The sequence below is a fragment of the Miscanthus floridulus genome, chromosome 1 (assembly GCF_019320115.1).
Source record: "Miscanthus floridulus cultivar M001 chromosome 1, ASM1932011v1, whole genome shotgun sequence".
NCBI classification, from domain to species: Eukaryota; Viridiplantae; Streptophyta; class Magnoliopsida; order Poales; family Poaceae; genus Miscanthus; species Miscanthus floridulus.
In genome coordinates this window covers 94,599,112-94,602,575 of record NC_089580.1, presented here as the reverse complement: position 1 = coordinate 94,602,575, position 3,464 = coordinate 94,599,112, and the positions used below count along the sequence as shown (strand labels likewise).

Genomic DNA, 3,464 nt, shown 5'->3' with positions numbered 1-3,464 from the left:
CTTAAAATGATATACCACATGTTTGGCACAGGATAGTTGCTAATTTAGAGATGGATAGTCAGAGTTAACTTGATAATAGAATTATAATTGTATAACTGAGTTAATTGCTTTTTATGCAAAATGTTGTCAAGCTGCATCCACTTATATAGCCTTGCATGATCCTTAGAGTCATTTCATTTCTGGTTTATGATGGGTAAGTCTAGCTGAGTACCCTCTCGTACTCAGGGTTTATTTTCCCATTGTTGTAGATGGCACTGTTTATCATGGTTATTGCAAGAGTTGCTTCTATCCCACTATGGATGAGGAGTAAGCCTTGGGCAGGCTTCTTTATTAATCCCTCTACATGCTTTTGTGGACTATGATCGTATGTTGGCACTGTATCAAACTATATTGGCAAATGCTACTTTCAAACTTAATTTCCTTCTGCTTTTATTTATCAAACTTGGTTTGTAATAACTTTATTTCATACTCTGATGATGGAAAGGTATCTATGAACTTTATGTAATATGTGACATGTACGTTGAATCATGTATGATCTTGGTTGTTGTAAATCATTTATCAAGACCCATCGTGGTACTCGACGGACTACCGGGTTTATATGGGTTCAAGTATGATAGTGCGACCGCTTACGAGCTGCCATTGTACTTGTACTCTTATAAATTGGTTGATTCTGCGACATACAGGGTACGGTCTTTGGTACTATGGTTAACTTGAGTGCCCTACCTTACTTTCTTAGTATGTTTCTTGGTCCTTACTAAGCGGGTGTCCCCGGTAGGTTGGTCCCAGTTAGCTCTGATTGCGCCAGTCAGAGAGGAGCTATAAGCAGGGGTTTGGCATATTTCTGGTCAGAGTCAGAAGTGGTGTTTTAGCTAGGCCTTCTGGTTGGAGAGGCCGTCTGGAGGTGGGCCAGTGTCAGAAGCAAGCACTGGTCCTCCTTCGTGAGGCCTTCCGGTTGGAGAGGCGGGCCGGAGTCGGAAGCGGGTGCCGTTCCTCCTTGGCCAGGCCTTCCGGTCGGAGACTGGATTATCCTTCTAGCCTATCGTTTGGGCCCACCCATGAGTTGTGTGTTGTTCGCAATGTTGTCTACGGGACCAAGCCTTTGTTGGGAAGCTAGTCCATGAGGGACCTTGGGTTTATGAACCCGACAAATACCCTTGGTTAGCCCGATGGATCACCGGAGCTACCTCACCGGTGATAATGGTGGCACGACGGAGGTGCTCTATGGTGGACTCATCGTCTTTAATGACGATATGGTTAGGCAAGTGTGGCTACAATGTTAGGAGATCCTAGCGGAGGTCTAGGCTTAGGTCTAGGTCATGGTGGAGCGGTGGTGTGCTCCGGCCTTGTACATGGAAGCACGGCGGCGCACAGCACACGGCAGTGAGGTCACTATTCCAAGAAGACAATGGCCGAAGGTAGGTCTCCTTCTTTGGGGAAGATGTGGAAGTTCTAGATGACATGGTAACAAGCACTAAAGGGAGCTAAAGGCGGCCGGTGAGGTCGGCAGCTACGAGCTCATGCACGCAACCATGGTGGACAAGCATAGCACGGTCACACATTTCAGTGTGGTGGTAGTGGTAATATTTAAGCCAGCTTTGGCATTAGCATCTAGGCCCTACGACGATGACTAGATGAGGGAGAGTGGGGTCGGAGGTGGATAGGTTGTGGCTGGCCACGGGCAAGCTTGAGCTCGATGGTGCATCATGGCCATGGCAGCGACAACGGCAGTGCAATGTGGCCTTACCCTTAGATGAACTCAGGGAAGTGGAGCAAGTCACGGCAGAGCTATGCGCATGACGGATTGAACGGTGGTGGCATATGAGCATGGTGGAGGCGTGCAGTGATGGTGACGGCGGCGCTGTTGCTTGCTCTACATGCGCGGGTGAGAGAGAGAGCGACTGAGAGTGAGGGTGAGTAGGAATGAGGAGCAGTTGGCTCACTCTCCCTCTTGACACGATGATGAAAGGACAAGCAAGTGTTGACATGCGGCACGTGTGTGCTGACGTCGGTCGGCCACGATGGCGCGTGGCGCCCGGTTCAAACCTGGCCATCAGGTCGACTGACAGCGCGAGTTCAAGCCATTAGTACCCCTAATCCATGGCGAGTTAGCAAAAATTCCATTACTAAGAATTGTAGAGCTACACATGATCTCTAACTTTGCTTAAATGAGCTTGGTCTAATTCGAGCTGGTTTTCAAATTGCAAAGCTTCAAAGTATGGTACATGAAACTATAAATAGCTAATGACTTAGCAAAATTTTCTAAGTTTGAAAACAACATTTCATTGCTACTTGTGGCCTCTATTTGACCATGCTAGGCACTAAATTAGCTCATGACCCTTAAATAAAGTTTGTTACCCATGTCAAGAACTACAACTTTTATTAAGGGTGCACTACCATGCAAAACCTATATGCATAGTTTAACTCTAGTCAAAATAGTATCATGAGAAATGAAATTTTAAGTAAACTAGGACTTAGAAGCAAATTTGGCCCATATCCTGAATACAAACATTGTTCCATTTACCATCATAGATATGTCTAAGGTGTTTTTGTGACCTCACAACCATCTCTTACATTGGTCACACATGATCACAAGCATATGCATGTATATAATCAACATCACATGTGATAATATGTAAAGAATAAGATGAAATTCCGTATGCTCATGTTCATGAATGCTTGGATGATGCTTGTGCTCATGAAATGCAAGTGCCAAATGCAATGCTTAACACTAGGGTGTTACAATTACCTTCCTAATTTTGTGGGTGCGACTGATTCCACCCTGGATCTCCTTATGGATAGAACCCATTGTAGTTGTTGTACCACACATATGGAATATGTGAGTAGAGCGATTGGATGGTACCATAAGTTGCTCCTTTTATGGCACCTTGCTTGTCCAAGCGTTTTATTAAGAGATCCAACTTTGCAGGCATCATATCTATTTCCTCCATGGTATGCATGCCGTCTTCTTGGGTTTGGAGTCTGTCGTCACTCCAACCCTGGTTGGAGACCATCTTCTCAATGAGAGCCATAGCTCCATTGACTATGAGTGAGAAGAAGTCTCCTTCAGCAGTAGCATCTATGTGGCTCTGGATGTGGAAGTTAGCCGGTGTAGAAGTTTTTAAGAATCAACCAATGTTCCATCCTATGGTGTGGGCAGGCAAGGATGTATTCTTGTAACCTCTCCCATGCTTCTGGGATGGATTCTTATGTTGTCTGCTAGAAGTTGGAAATTCTTCCACAAAGGGCATTGGTTTTGCCCATCGGGAAGAACTTCGTGAGAAATGCCATGGAACACTTGTTCCATGTGTTGATAGCTTCCCGATCCTTGTAGAACCACTATTTTGACCTCCCCAAAAGGGAGAACAGAAACAGACATAGTTTGATCATCTCAAGTGTGACATCCTTCATGACAATGGTGTCACACAGCTCCAGGAAGTGTTGTAGATGAGCGTTGGCATCCTCAC

General features: G+C 45.4%; 1 non-coding gene across 1 annotated transcript; it reads left to right on the top strand.

The window, feature by feature from the left end:
* Positions 1 to 3,139: 3,139 nt before the first annotated feature.
* LOC136511353 (small nucleolar RNA R71) lies at positions 3,140 to 3,246 on the top strand. Its single transcript, XR_010772685.1, has one exon. It is a non-coding gene; the product is annotated as a small nucleolar RNA R71 (small nucleolar RNA).
* Positions 3,247 to 3,464: the final 218 nt, after the last annotated feature.